The sequence below is a fragment of the Anabrus simplex genome, chromosome 1, assembly GCF_040414725.1.
Source record: "Anabrus simplex isolate iqAnaSimp1 chromosome 1, ASM4041472v1, whole genome shotgun sequence".
In the NCBI taxonomy this organism is placed as follows: domain Eukaryota; kingdom Metazoa; phylum Arthropoda; class Insecta; order Orthoptera; family Tettigoniidae; genus Anabrus; species Anabrus simplex.
Genome location: NC_090265.1, coordinates 1428155787 through 1428172066, shown reverse-complemented (window position 1 = coordinate 1428172066; position 16280 = coordinate 1428155787).

The following is a 16280-nucleotide window of genomic DNA, read 5'->3' as shown; positions in this document are numbered from 1 at the left end:
AAAGATTTTAAAATGATATGCATATCGAAACCTTCCCCGGGATGAGTATACTCTAAATATGAAATTTCGTTGAGATCTATCCAGCCGTTTCGACGTGATGGTGGAAAAACCATTTTGGTTTTCCTATAACCCCAACGTGTTTTCAAGGAGTTTAAAATGATATGCACACCAAAACCTTCCCCGGGAGGAGTATACTCTAAATATGAAGTTTGGTTGAGATCTATCCAGCCGTTTCGACGTGATGGTGGAAAAACCATTGTGGTTTTCCTATAAACCCCCGTCTATTCAAAGATTTTAAAATGATATGCATATCGAAACTTTCCTCGGGATGAGTATACTCTAAATATGAAATTTGGTTGAGATCTATCCAGCCGTTTCGACGTGATGGTGGAAAAATCATTCTGGTTTTCCTATAAACCCCCCGTGTATTCAAAGATTTTAAAATGATATGCATATCGAAACCTTCCCCGGGAGGAGTATACTCTAAATACGAAGTTTGGATGAGATCTATCCAGCCGTTTCGACGTGATGGTGGAAAAACCATTCTGGTTTTCCTATAAACCCCCCGTGTATTCAAAGATTTTAAAATGATATGCATATCGAAACCTTCCCCGGGAGGAGTATACTCTAAATATGAAGTTTGGTTGAGATCTATCCAGCCGTTTCGACGTGATGGTGGAAAAACCATTCAGGTTTTCCTATAAACCCCCCGTGTATTCAAAGATTTTAAAATGATATGCATATCGAAACCTTCCCCGGGATGAGTATACTCTAAATATGAAGTTTGGTTGGGATCTATCCAGCCGTTTCGACGTGATGGTGGAACAGACAAACAGACAGACAAACAGAAACAATTTTATTTATATAGATTTTTACACTCGTTCTTCACCCCCTTTCCATCCCCGCCCAAAGGAGTCCTATGAGTGCCTTACACAACAGTATATTTTTTTCCCAGATATTAAGTCTTATTTGTACCTATTTTGGTTGACAGCTATGCCCAAACGTACATGCATAATCTCACTGCTCTAGAATCCTGGAGCTGACGTTGCCATGGTTACGGCAGTTCATTTCTTTATCCGATTCCTAGAGCAGGGGTAGTGTGGTGCCAATATCTCCGTAACGGTTGGTTTTAGGGCCTTAAAACATGGTTTTCGGGCCCGTAGGGCTTACCGAGTTTTGTTCTTTGCGTCAAGATGATTAAATTGAGCTTTGTCTCGTCCTTATACGACAAATTCGATATTTTGCCTATAATAGTATAAGAGAAAATGGAGGAAAACCGTTTTTCCTATAAAACCCCCGTCTTTTCAAAGATTTTAAAATGATATGCATATCGAAACCTTCCTCGGGGTCAGTATACTCTAAATATGAAGTTTGGTTGAGATCTATCCAGCCGTTTCGACGTGATGGTGGAACAGACAAACAGACAGACAAACAGACAAACAGAAACAATTTTATTTATATAGATTACTAGCAAATGTACCCGTGCTTCGCTACGGTATTCTGCATTGTATACGAATATTGAAGTAAATACTGTACATGCAGTAAATAAGATTGTTTTAAAATAGCATGTCTCTTAGCGTTATCCGAGAAACAATATGCAGAGGTCCCCATACGTTGTTTCCAGTGTAAAGTGCTTGTTACGGATTTGTGATGATAACGACAGGCTCACTTCCCTACTGCGATTCACAATCGAGTTGGGAAGTTTACATTATAATTGCAGGCCCCATTGCCTACTGCGCGGTCACAATCTATTTGGGGAGTTTCCGTTACAATTGCAGGCCCCCTTTCCTACCTCCAGACATATTACAAATTGAAGAGTTTTTATTATAATGGCAGGAAACTTCCCTACAACCAGTCAAAATTGAGTTGTGCAGTTATCATTATAATGATAGGCCCCTTTTCCAACTGCCAGCCAGATTCCTGCCAGTCACACCAAGTTGATGAGTTTCCATCAAAATAGCAGGCCAGTATGCCTAATGCCAGTCACATTTTAGATGGGTACATCTGTTTATAACTGCGGGAACGCTTGCCTACAGCCAAAGACTGTATGCTGCATGCTCCCTTGCCTTCTGAAAGTCAAATCGAGAAGTGAATTATTCATTACAATGGTAGGCCTGCCTCATTAATGCCAGTTACACAGGAATTGGAGAAGGACTCCATTCCTACTGCCAGTCATAGTCGGTGTGCGGAGTACTGATTAGAATAGCAGACACACCCTTTCTCGATCGCTACAAAATCGACATCAGTGAATATATATAGTTCGACATACGAAAGTATGTGCTTGTTTACAATATTGCAGACCTTCATTTACAGATTAACTGCTTCTAAACGGTACATCATATCGAGAAAAGATTGTACCATAAGACGCCGGATTTAGCGGCCTAAATTGCTGGTCATATGATATCTCATCTATTCATGGGTCAGATTGAGTTAGAAACTTGGGTAAAATTTGTGTAAGATTATCTCACATTGCATTGCTTTTCGGATAATTAAGTGACAGCTACATACATAGCATTTGGCTCACATATGGCTACTGGGTGGACCAATTTTCGTGTAGAGTATGATGATTCTATCTTTCCTCTAAGTGATGGAAGGTATGAATTATGTATGTGAAAAGTACTACTTTACTTAAGATCGAGAAATAGAGAAAAGTCAAACGTAAAATGGATATAAATACGACAAAAAGTCGTACGACCAAGGTTGTAGATCACTCCAAATTGAACGGGGATTGTGCCATCCGTTATGTGATGATACTTCCCGAAGGTCTGCACCATCATTAAAATTGCCTCCATATTTCGATATTCTTCGGGATAGAAAGGGAAAAATTTAAAGCTCTTGGAAGTTTTCCGCCCGTTACAGGCTAAGTCGTAAAATTTTGCCAAATTTCAGTTTTCTTTCTCGACTGGCAGATTATGCCGCAATCTGGGTTTTCAGTGAGAAGTGTAAAAAGTAGAACTTTCAAGATACTAAACCAAAAAATATGCAGATGATCATTATTACCCCTTAAGCGTGTAGCTGTACGAAAATTTCGACAAAATAGTCTATGTACAGGCACACAGTAGTTAAGATTTTATTTACATAGATAAATAAGGAACCTGCTCCACGTACAACACCTTTTGGGCTATATCCGCTGGACTTAACCGGAAAAACGGACCGTTTATGATATCTCCCTTATTAATCCTCCTGTCGAAAAAATGCACATGAAAAAAAGTTTTAGAGATGGAATTCCATCATGTTTGGTCGATTTCCAGTCAGGTTGGTCTTGTACTGTATATATTCTGGAAGAGTAAAATCACCATTTCGGTTCCCTATAAACCGCCAGTCCATTCCGGGAACATGAAATGTTATTGACGATTAACACCTACCGTTGGACAGGTGGATGTTAATATAAAGTTTGACTCAAATATCTTCAGTAGTTTTCAAGTTGTAAAACATACGCTTTACACGCACCCGCTCTTGAGTTAAGTCCGGTGGGACTTGTACCGGAAAACGGTCCGTTAATGATATCTCCCTTATTAATCCTCGTATTGAAATGATGCACATGAGGAAAAAGGCCTAGAAATGAATTTCCATTACGGCAGCTAAATTTACATTAAGTTTGGCTGCAAAATGACGGTTTCGGTTTCGTATAATCCCCCAGTCAATTCAGGGATTCAGAAACAATACTTGCCCTAAAACCTACCAAAGGACAGATGGATTCTAAATATCAAGTTTGGTGGAAATATATCCAGTAGTTTCCAAGTTTTAGACAAACAGACAAACAAACAAACAAACAGACAGACACCAAAACAGAATATATGCAGATGGTCATTATTACACCTGAAACGGATAACTGTACGGAAATTTCGCCAAAATTGTCAATGTACAGACATACTCTAGAAGTGTAGACCTTTATTTCGATAGTTACTGCTTTGCAACTGTACGACGTATCTACAAACGGAATTCACCATCAGACGCCCCTTTCAGTGCTCTACATGGTTGGTCCTATGACATCTTCTCGTATCTCCTTTATTTATGGGTTAGATTGAGTTAGAGTCATTGAATGGGGTGAAATCTTGTACAGTTTTTGAATGCTACTTTATATTTTTGATTCTCATGTGACAGCTAGAATCATAAAATTTGGCTATAACATTGCCAATGGTCATGTCAATGTGCGTGCCGAATGTCATGATTCTACCTTTCCTATAAGTGTGCCAAATGATAACATATACGTGTAAAAGTACAAAATCAACTTGTGTTTAATGTATTAGGGATAGAAATACGACGAAAAGTCACAGGACAAAAGTTGTAGATCTCTCCAAAATGAAACGCAATTTGCTTTGTGACTTTTGATACGACTTACTGATTAGCCACCAATTACCCCGAAACGAAGGTCTGCACCGCCGTTAAAATTGCATTCATATTTCGGAATTTTCCTGGGCCAGAAGTTATACATTTGCATAGCTTAGAATATTTCCTCAAAGGAAAGAGTGTACAGCATTCGGGATTAGCACTCGCATACATACGTGGTAATTAAGGAAGAAAGTAATACAGTTTAGTAAGTTGAAATTAATAGAAAATAGATTATAACAGAGGACATCCGGATGACGACAAATATATAAATACCAAGTGAATGTATTGGAAAATCAAATGCTCCTCAATAAATTATGCCGGAGTGAGTTATGGATATAAGAAAGCGGCAATCGGAGAGAAATTTAGGCGCAGGGATTCTTAGGTAATCAGATAAGAAGATGAATATTTGTGTTATTACTTATGCTATTCGAGGACGGTTATAACCTCCAATGATATTCCGCCAATATCCCGCAGAATGGCCGATTGACGACTCTCTTGCTTTCTACCCAAGGAACAACCACGAATTTAAAGGAATGATGAGGAAAATGACAATACGTTACTTCCCTGTTGGCAAGCAGTCAGAGACGTTGCCATGGTAACCCATATATTCGTTATCGCTCTGTCGGTCCCTCAATGCCGAGCATGGTATCGGCAGAAAATAGTACATTTCTCCGTCATTTGAAGAGTAAGGTAAATTATGAACACAACGAAAGTTGTTTGTGATGAAGAGACCTTTCACATACGGTCCACAGAGTTTGCAGAAAATCAATAGTATAAGAGAAAATGGAGGAAGACCGTTGTGGTTTTCCTATAGACCCCCGTCTTTTCAAAGATTTTAAAATGATATGCATATCGAAACCTTCCCCGGGGTGAGTATACTCTAAATATGAAGTTTGGTTGAGATCTATCCAGCCCTTTCGACGTGATGGTGGAACAAACAAACATTTTTATTCTTTTTATTTTGCTAGTTGCTTTACGTCGCACCGACACAGATAGGTCTTATGGCGACGATGGGACAGGGAAGGGATAGGAGTTGGAAGGAATCGGCCGTGGCCTTAATTAAGGTACAGCCCCAGCATTTGCCTGGTGTGAAAATGGGAAACCACGGAAAACCATTTTCAGAGCTGCCGACAGTGGGGTTCGAACCTACTATCTCCCGAATACTGGATATTGGCCGCACTTAAGCCAAACAAACAAACAAACAAACAAACAAACAAACAAACAAACAAACAAACAGACAAACAGAAACGAACAACTTTATTTATAAGATTATTTTTATACCACTCCCCTCGCCCCCTGCCAAAAGGGTGCTAGGGGTGTCTTACCCTCACGCGGTTTGTCTCCTGATACTAATTGATAAGTGTACCACGTTTGGTGAAATTGCTCCAGTGGTTTAGGAGGAGATATGTCATATACACACCCACACCCACACACCCACGCACACACATACATCAATTTTTATATATAGTAAGAAGAAGAAGATAATATTTTTATATGTAATTTTTCGATTAATTTTATATCTCACCCCCTTCGCTCCCCACTTGGATTTGCAAAAAATCCGGAGTAATACTATTCATCTCAGAGACCCTGAAATCTATGGATTCGAAACTGTTTTTAATTATTTCTATATCTCACCCCCCACCCTTTGCTCCCAACCTAAAAGGGGGCTGGATTTTAAAAAAATTCTAGAGTATCACTTTTCAACTCAGCGACCCCGAAAACTATGAATTCGACACTATTCTCGATTATTATTGTAACTACCACCCCCCTGACCCTCTCCCTTAAGGGCGCTAGGGATGGCTTACCCCCCACAGTGATCGTCTCCCGATAGTAAGTGATTCGTGTACCAAGTTTGGTTGAAATTGCTCCAGTGGTTTAGTTGGAGATGTGTCATTTACACACACACTTCCATTTCTATATATAGTAAGATTTTTACACTCGTTCTTCACCCCCTTTCCATCCCCGCCCAAAGGAGTCCTATGAGTGCCTTACACAACAGTATATTTTTTTCCCAGATATTAAGTCTTATTTGTACCTATTTTGGTTGACAGCTATGCCCAAACGTACATGCATAATCTCACTGCTCTAGAATCCTGGAGCTGACGTTGCCATGGTTACGGCAGTTCATTTCTTTATCCGATTCCTAGAGCAGGGGTAGTGTGGTGCCAATATCTCCGTAACGGTTGGTTTTAGGGCCTTAAAACATGGTTTTCGGGCCCGTAGGGCTTACCGAGTTTTGTTCTTTGCGTCAAGAGGATTAAATTGAGCTTTGTCTCGTCCTTATACGACAAATTCGATATTTTGCCTATAATAGTATAAGAGAAAATGGAGGAAAACCGTTTTTCCTATAAAACCCCCGTCTTTTCAAAGATTTTAAAATGATATGCATATCGAAACCTTCCCCGGGGTCAGTATACTCTAAATATGAAGTTTGGTTGAGATCTATCCAGCCGTTTCGACGTGATGGTGGAACAGACAAACAGACAGACAAACAGACAAACAGAAACAATTTTATTTATATAGACTAGCAAATGTACCCGTGCTTCGCTACGGTATTCTGCATTGTATACGAATATTGAAGTAAATACTGTACATGCAGTAAATAAGATTGTTTTAAAATAGCATGTCTCTTAGCGTTATCCGAGAAACAATATGCAGAGGTCCCCATACGTTGTTTCCAGTGTAAAGTGCTTGTTACGGATTTGTGATGATAACGACAGGCTCACTTCCCTACTGCGATTCACAATCGAGTTGGGAAGTTTACATTATAATTGCAGGCCCCATTGCCTACTGCGCGGTCACAATCTATTTGAGGAGTTTCCGTTACAATTGCAGGCCCCCTTTCCTACCTCCAGACATATTACAAATTGAAGAGTTTTTATTATAATGGCAGGAAACTTCCCTACAACCAGTCAAAATTGAGTTGTGCAGTTATCATTATAATGATAGGCCCCTTTTCCAACTGCCAGCCAGCTTCCTGCCAGTCACACCAAGTTGATGAGTTTCCATCAAAATAGCAGGCCAGTATGCCTAATGCCAGTCACATTTTAGATGGGTACATCTGTTTATAACTGCGGGAACGCTTGCCTACAGCCAAAGACTGTATGCTGCATGCTCCCTTGCCTTCTGAAAGTCAAATCGAGAAGTGAATTATTCATTACAATGGTAGGCCTGCCTCATTAATGCCAGTTACACAGGAATTGGAGAAGGACTCCATTCCTACTGCCAGTCATAGTCGGTGTGCGGAGTACTGATTACAATAGCAGACACACCCTTTCTCGATCGCTACAAAATCGACATCAGTGAATATATATAGTTCGACATACGAAAGTATGTGCTTGTTTACAATATTGCAGACCTTCATTTACAGATTAACTGCTTCTAAACGGTACATCATATCGAGAAAAGATTGTACCATAAGACGCCGGATTTAGCGGCCTAAATTGCTGGTCATATGATATCTCATCTATTCATGGGTCAGATTGAGTTAGAAACTTGGGTAAAATTTGTGTAAGATTATCTCACATTGCATTGCTTTTCGGATAATTAAGTGACAGCTACATACATAGCATTTGGCTCACATATGGCTACTGGGTGGACCAATTTTCGTGTAGAGTATGATGATTCTATCTTTCCTCTAAGTGATGGAAGGTATGAATTATGTATGTGAAAAGTACTACTTTACTTAAGATCGAGAAATAGAGAAAAGTCAAACGTAAAATGGATATAAATACGACAAAAAGTCGTACGACCAAGGTTGTAGATCACTCCAAATTGAACGGGGATTGTGCCATCCGTTATGTGATGATACTTCCCGAAGGTCTGCACCATCATTAAAATTGCCTCCATATTTCGATATTCTTCGGGATAGAAAGGGAAAAATTTAAAGCTCTTGGAAGTTTTCCGCCCGTTACAGGCTAAGTCGTAAAATTTTGCCAAATTTCAGTTTTCTTTCTCGACTGGCAGATTATGCCGCAATCTGGGTTTTCAGTGAGAAGTGTAAAAAGTAGAACTTTCAAAATACTAAACCAAAAAATATGCAGATGATCATTATTACCCCTTAAGCGTGTAGCTGTACGAAAATTTCGACAAAATAGTCTATGTACAGGCACACAGTAGTTACGATTTTATTTACATAGATAAATAAGGAACCTGCTCCACGTACAACACCTTTTGGGCTATATCCGCTGGACTTAACCGGAAAAACGGACCGTTTATGATATCTCCCTTATTAATCCTCCTGTCGAAAAAATGCACATGAAAAAAAGTTTTAGAGATGGAATTCCATCATGTTTGGTCGATTTCCAGTCAGGTTGGTCTTGTACTGTATATATTCTGGAAGAGTAAAATCACCATTTCGGTTCCCTATAAACCGCCAGTCCATTCCGGGAACATGAAATGTTATTGACGATTAACACCTACCGTTGGACAGGTGGATGTTAATATAAAGTTTGACTCAAATATCTTCAGTAGTTTTCAAGTTGTAAAACATACGCTTTACACGCACCCGCTCTTGAGTTAAGTCCGGTGGGACTTGTACCGGAAAACGGTCCGTTAATGATATCTCCCTTATTAATCCTCGTATTGAAATGATGCACATGAGGAAAAAGGCCTAGAAATGAATTTCCATTACGGCAGCTAAATTTACATTAAGTTTGGTTGCAAAATGACGGTTTCGGTTTCGTATAATCCCCCAGTCAATTCAGGGATTCAGAAACAATACTTGCCCTAAAACCTACCAAAGGACAGATGGATTCTAAATATCAAGTTTGGTGGAAATATATCCAGTAGTTTCCAAGTTTTAGACAAACAGACAAACAAACAAACAAACAGACAGACACCAAAACAGAATATATGCAGATGGTCATTATTACACCTGAAACGGATAACTGTACGGAAATTTCGCCAAAATTGTCAATGTACAGACATACTCTAGAAGTGTAGACCTTTATTTCGATAGTTACTGCTTTGCAACTGTACGACGTATCTACAAACGGACTTCAACATCAGACGCCCCTTTCAGTGCTCTACATGGTTGGTCCTATGACATCTTCTCGTATCTCCTTTATTTATGGGTTAGATTGAGTTAGAGTCATTGAATGGGGTGAAATCTTGTACAGTTTTTGAATGCTACTTTATATTTTTGATTCTCATGTGACAGCTAGAATCATAAAATTTGGCTATAACATTGCCAATGGTCATGTCAATGTGCGTGCCGAATGTCATGATTCTACCTTTCCTATAAGTGTGCCAAATGATAACATATACGTGTAAAAGTACAAAATCAACTTGTGTTTAATGTATTAGGGATAGAAATACGACGAAAAGTCACAGGACAAAAGTTGTAGATCTCTCCAAAATGAAACGCAATTTGCTTTGTGACTTTTGATACGACTTACTGATTAGCCACCAATTACCCCGAAACGAAGGTCTGCACCGCCGTTAAAATTGCATCCATATTTCGGAATTTTCCTGGGCCAGAAGTTATACATTTGCATAGCTTAGAATATTTCCTCGAAGGAAAGAGTGTACAGCATTCGGGATTAGCACTCGCATACATACGTGGTAATTAAGGAAGAAAGTAATACAGTTTAGTAAGTTGAAATTAATAGAAAATAGATTATAACAGAGGACATCCGGATGACGACAAATATATAAATACCAAGTGAATGTATTGGAAAATCAAATGCTCCTCAATAAATTATGCCGGAGTGAGTTATGGATATAAGAAAGCGGTAATCGGAGAGAAATTTAGACGCAGGGATTCTTAGGTAATCAGATAAGAAGATGAATATTTGTGTTATTACTTATGCTATTCGAGGACGGTTATAACCTCCAATGATATTCCGCCAATATCCCGCAGAATGGCCGATTGACGACTCTCTTGCTTTCTACCCAAGGAACAACCACGAATTTAAAGGAATGATGAGGAAAATGACAATACGTTACTTCCCTGCTGGCAAGCAGTCAGAGACGTTGCCATGGTAACCCATATATTCGTTATCGCTCTGTCGGTCCCTCAATGCCGAGCATGGTATCGGCAGAAAATAGTAAATTTCTCCGTCATTTGAAGAGTAAGGTAAATTATGAACACAACGAAAGTTGTTTGTGATGAAGAGACCTTTCACATACGGTCCACAGAGTTTGCAGAAAATCAATAGTATAAGAGAAAATGGAGGAAGACCGTTGTGGTTTTCCTATAGACCCCCGTCTTTTCAAAGATTTTAAAATGATATGCATATCGAAACCTTCCCCGGGGTGAGTATACTCTAAATATGAAGTTTGGTTGAGATCTATCCAGCCCTTTCGACGTGATGGTGGAACAAACAAACATTTTTATTCTTTTTATTTTGCTAGTTGCTTTACGTCGCACCGACACAGATAGGTCTTATGGCGACGATGGGACAGGGAAGGGATAGGAGTTGGAAGGAATCGGCCGTGGCCTTAATTAAGGTACAGCCCCAGCATTTGCCTGGTGTGAAAATGGGAAACCACGGAAAACCATTTTCAGAGCTGCCGACAGTGGGGTTCGAACCTACTATCTCCCGAATACTGGATATTGGCCGCACTTAAGCCAAACAAACAAACAAACAAACAAACAAACAAACAAACAAACAAACAAACAGACAAACAGAAACGAACAACTTTATTTATAAGATTATTTTTATACCACTCCCCTCGCCCCCTGCCAAAAGGGTGCTAGGGGTGTCTTACCCTCACGCGGTTTGTCTCCTGATACTAATTGATAAGTGTACCACGTTTGGTGAAATTGCTCCAGTGGTTTAGGAGGAGATGTGTCATATACACACCCACACCCACACACCCACGCACACACATACATCAATTTTTATATATAGTAAGAAGAAGAAGATAATATTTTTATATGTAATTTTTCGATTAATTTTATATCTCACCCCCTTCGCTCCCCACTTGGATTTGCAAAAAATCCGGAGTAATACTATTCATCTCAGAGACCCTGAAATCTATGGATTCGAAACTGTTTTTAATTATTTCTATATCTCACCCCCCACCCTTTGCTCCCAACCTAAAAGGGGGCTGGATTTTAAAAAAATTCTAGAGTATCACTTTTCAACTCAGCGACCCCGAAAACTATGAATTCGACACTATTCTCGATTATTATTGTAACTACCACCCCCCTGACCCTCTCCCTTAAGGGCGCTAGGGATGGCTTCCCCCCCACAGTGATCGTCTCCCGATAGTAAGTGATTCGTGTACCAAGTTTGGTTGAAATTGCTCCAGTGGTTTAGTTGGAGATGTGTCATTTACACACACACTTCCATTTCTATATATAGTAAGATTTTTACACTCGTTCTTCACCCCCTTTCCATCCCCGCCCAAAGGAGTCCTATGAGTGCCTTACACAACAGTATATTTTTTTCCCAGATATTAAGTCTTATTTGTACCTATTTTGGTTGACAGCTATGCCCAAACGTACATGCATAATCTCACTGCTCTAGAATCCTGGAGCTGACGTTGCCATGGTTACGGCAGTTCATTTCTTTATCCGATTCCTAGAGCAGGGGTAGTGTGGTGCCAATATCTCCGTAACGGTTGGTTTTAGGGCCTTAAAACATGGTTTTCGGGCCCGTAGGGCTTACCGAGTTTTGTTCTTTGCGTCAAGAGGATTAAATTGAGCTTTGTCTCGTCCTTATACGACAAATTCGATATTTTGCCTATAATAGTATAAGAGAAAATGGAGGAAAACCGTTTTTCCTATAAAACCCCCGTCTTTTCAAAGATTTTAAAATGATATGCATATCGAAACCTTCTCCGGGGTCAGTATACTCTAAATATGAAGTTTGGTTGAGATCTATCCAGCCGTTTCGACGTGATGGTGGAACAGACAAACAGACAGACAAACAGACAAACAGAAACAATTTTATTTATATAGATTTCTTTGTTTTACGCATGAAAAGCTAAGTCACTTAAGCACTAAATAATTTTTCTTCCAATTTTCGCAGGAAAATCGGCTTATGTTCCTGTCAGCGATGATGTAAATGACGGTTGTGTCGGCACAGAACTTACTGTACAGAATACGATGCTACTAGTTGAAGTATTAGTAATCAATAATGTTGTTTGTTTTTACGTCCCACTAAGTACGTTTACGGTTTTAGGAGACGCCGAGGTGCCGGATTTTACTTCCGCAGGAGTTCTTTTACGTACTAGTAAAACTACAGACATGAGTCTGACAAATCTGACCACCTTCAAACACCACCGGACTGCGCCAGGATCGAACCTGCCAAGTTGGAGTCAGAAGACCAGCGCCTCATCCGCCCAAGCCGCTCAGCCCGACAGGAAGGGTTGGTGAAAATATATAAAAACCAGTTTCGCTGAAATATTGTGTAGCTACAGGCTGAACATATCAACGGACTTTTCAGTTCACTAAAGAGTCTGGAAAAGGAAATCGTTCAAATAGTGTGTTAAAAAATGCAGAGCTCAGTTGATTACTTTTTAAATAAGTGAAGACAAGAATTGTGAACACACACTGCATTAAATGTGAGTCAATGTACATAAATTAGAGTTAAATACTGTATGCGTTTTATTTGCGCATTACAGTATTAGTATACTGCTTAATATTATTTTTAAAAGCCTACCGCTTTCAAAGCACCACCTCTCTAGAAGACCTTTTTCTTCGTAGAACCGTCGCAGGTCGCTTTGTGGAGCAAAGAAAATAAATTACCATTCAATGTAAATAAATTTGTTAAAATGTATTTAACAAGATGTCGCCAGCAAATCGGGTATACTTATTATATCAATGGTTTCTTCTTGTTTGAAGTCAAATAAAAGATGGATATAGGTATTCAGTTCAATATTGATTTGAAATATTGAATATGTATATAATTAATCAAGCGTATAGGAATTTGGGTGTCATATTTCGAAATTCATTAAATTTCCAATGCACAACGTTATTTGTCTTACACAACTAATTAGTAAGACCGAAACTAGGATATTCTTCTATTATCTGGAGCCCTTTATACACTAAATACATCAAATTGATAGAGTAAAAAAGCAGTTCATTAAGTATATGTACGCGCGGCTGTGATCTTGCATCCGGGAGATAGTAGGTTCGAATCCCACTATCGGCAGCCCTGAAAATGGTTTTCCGTGGTTTCCCATTTTCACACCAGGCAAATGCTGGGGCTGTACCTTAATTAAGGCCACGGCCGCTTCCTTCCAACTCCTAGGCTTTTCCTATCCCATCGTCGCCATAAGACCTATCTGTGTCGGTGCGACGTAAAGCCCCTAGCAAAAAAAAAAAAAAAAAAAAAAATGTATATGTACTGGAAACGGACATACGAGTACCCGGAATTCCTGTCCTACTCCACAATGTTATCACACTTTGATGTTCAAACTTTGGAACAAAGACGTAAAAAGTGCATGGTGTTATTTTTGTATAAAATACTGAATAGTAAAATTAATGACGAAGAGTTACTTGGAAGTATACCATTTTACGCTCGTCAAAAGACTGGAAGATTCAAGAATTTATTTTGCATTAACAAATTTCACACAGAAGCTCATGAGAATTCTCCTCTTAATAAAACTCTGAAACCTTATAATAACTCAAATACATATAACGTGGATATATTTTCTATGAATCAACTTTGAATTGGCATGTGATACTTTCCTATAAAGCAAATACTGTTCAATATTATCTCCGTTTTCTGTACATGTCTGATTTTACTGTATTCTTCTAGTTGTTCTTTTATTCCTCTCCTATTTGAATCCACACTTTTTTAAATGGCATATAAATTAAATACTTTATTTCTCTTTTCAGAATATTATTTTGCATACTGTGTCATGTTTATTTCGTACTCCCTCTTCTAAGACCGTATAATTTAACTGCATAATTGAATGTGTTACTTTGTATTATGCACCACTGTAAAAAATATTGTAGTAACTGTATATTTTTATTGTATTACCAACTTTGTCTTGTTTGGAATCCTCAAATCTAAATTGGGTAATTCAATGTTTTCAATTTGTATTTTATTTGTTTGTTATCAGTTAATGTTTAGTAGTGTAATTATTAATTGTACTGTATATTGCGAGCACTGTAATTGGACGGAAGCCTGTTGTGTTCATCACTTCAATAAATAAATAAATAAATAAATAAATAAATAAATAAATAAATAAATAAATAAATAAATAAATAAATAAATAAATAAATAAATATACACTAACATGACAATTGACTGAGCGCTGCAATTCATTCGCATCTTTGAACGGGTTACACTACCGAGATGCATAGCGGTTCTGCTTTTCCGAGGCAGTGTGTGGCTGTGCGTGAGATGTCGCTGTTCGATGGCGCGTATCCATGATATGTCCTTGTCGTATTGTTCTGCTCCACCGACAGGAAGGAACCATCTGGTTACCGCTACAGCTGTTCAAGTCTTCTCTAACGTGAGCAATTCCAAGCGAAATTTCTCTGATTTACCGTACGCGTGGGCATATTTCTGGGACTCTAATGAGCTCTAATATTATTATCATCTCTATTTAATTTTCAGAACTTCTTAGGAAAAGAATTAAGTGTTAGGTAAAATGAGTTTTATAGTAATACTATAAGATTAATTCGAAGAGTGACAGCCTGCATAGCCGTCAGAATTATTCCATTACACATGCATGCATGTATTTACGTATGTACCTTTGTTAATTGATTGATTGATTGATTGATTGCTTGATTGACTGATTGATTGATTGGTTGCTGTGTCCTCTGCCCGAATGCTGATTGCATCATCAGCATAGTTTCTATAATAATAATAATAATAATAATAATAATAATAATAATAATAATAATAATAATAATAATAATAATAATAATAATAGGCCTATAGTAATTCTTGTTATTCTTCTTCGTCTTATGGCGCTTCTCCTACACTCGGGTGAGGTGGCGGGTGTGAACTACCAATACATCAATCATGCTGACTTGGTCCGTTTTACAGTCGGGTAGTCTTCCTGACACCAACCCTATGTGGAGCGGTGTGATCACTATTGCATGTTATCTGTGGTGTGCTGATTGATATACATGAAAGATGTGTACTGAGACAAACACTAACACCCAGTCCCTAAGACAGAAGATTTCACCACACGTGTCTAAATTTCCCAACCCGGCCAAGAATCGAACCCCCCCCCCCCACTTTCAATCAAAGGGGCGACGCTGATCAATCAGCCAAGGAGCCAGACGACCACCTATACATACGTATACCTGTTATTAAATTGCTTTGTTAATTTCAGTAGCATAAAAATAGTCTATGAAATAAAGAAGGGAAGATTTTTCCAGTACTATATTCAAGTGTTTTATATTTGGATACTACGAACATTACTGAACATTTAAGTCCTTTGTGTCATGGAAACGATTCTTCACGCATTCGTTCATGATGTTTACAACTAATTATTAATTAATTACTTATTTACTTACAACACTATTACACAGCTTCAATTTACTTCTCATGAACTAGGCATTCCTATATGGTCGACTGATTTTGCTATAGAATCCCACAGGTTGTTGGTTCGAACTGGGTGTGTGTATATTTTCAATCCGAGCTTGGTGTGCCATCGTAATGAGTATTCAAATGACGTCTCGGTGGCAAATTAAATAATCCTCTGGGCTGAATGAGAATATCCACAAAAAAGAGGCAAAGAAATGAAGTGCCATCATTTGGTGAATAGGTCCAAATTGCAATTGACCTCCGGCAGCAACACTATTCTGCTTGCTGCTAACCCATTTAACTAGAGTGAATGAAAAGGGAAGGAGCCTCAAAGTCTGAGTAAGGTCAGTGCAACGCCCTGCACACAGAGCCGTGCACTCGAACTGCGTTCACAGTCCACGGAGTAAAATACGCAAATATCTGACCCTGCACGCCATACAATTCTTAATAACTGAAACGACACAAGGAAACTAATACAACTGAAAGGAGTATGTATATCGATTG